The sequence below is a fragment of the Triturus cristatus genome, chromosome 8 (assembly GCF_964204655.1).
Source record: "Triturus cristatus chromosome 8, aTriCri1.1, whole genome shotgun sequence".
NCBI lineage: Eukaryota > Metazoa > Chordata > Amphibia > Caudata > Salamandridae > Triturus > Triturus cristatus.
Genome location: NC_140591.1, coordinates 379,318,422 through 379,318,693, shown reverse-complemented (window position 1 = coordinate 379,318,693; position 272 = coordinate 379,318,422).

The window sequence follows — 272 nt, the reverse complement described above, 5'->3', positions numbered from 1 at the left end:
TAGGAACATTAATAACCAGTTTTAACTTGACACTTTTATTGTTGCCAGAAAACTGCTGAATATTCAGGGAAATTTGCAGTGCTTTTAAAATTGCTAAACTGCTACAAAACCGGCCCTCACTAAAAAGAAACGGCACACCACCATTCCAGCCTCCCAAGGAAAGGCCTGATACACTGTACAGCCAGTCCAGCCTTGATTGGCTGTGCCAGTGCTTGTTTATCTTGACTGTACTCTGTCATGTTTCTTTCAAGGAAACTGGTTTTCATTTCAGT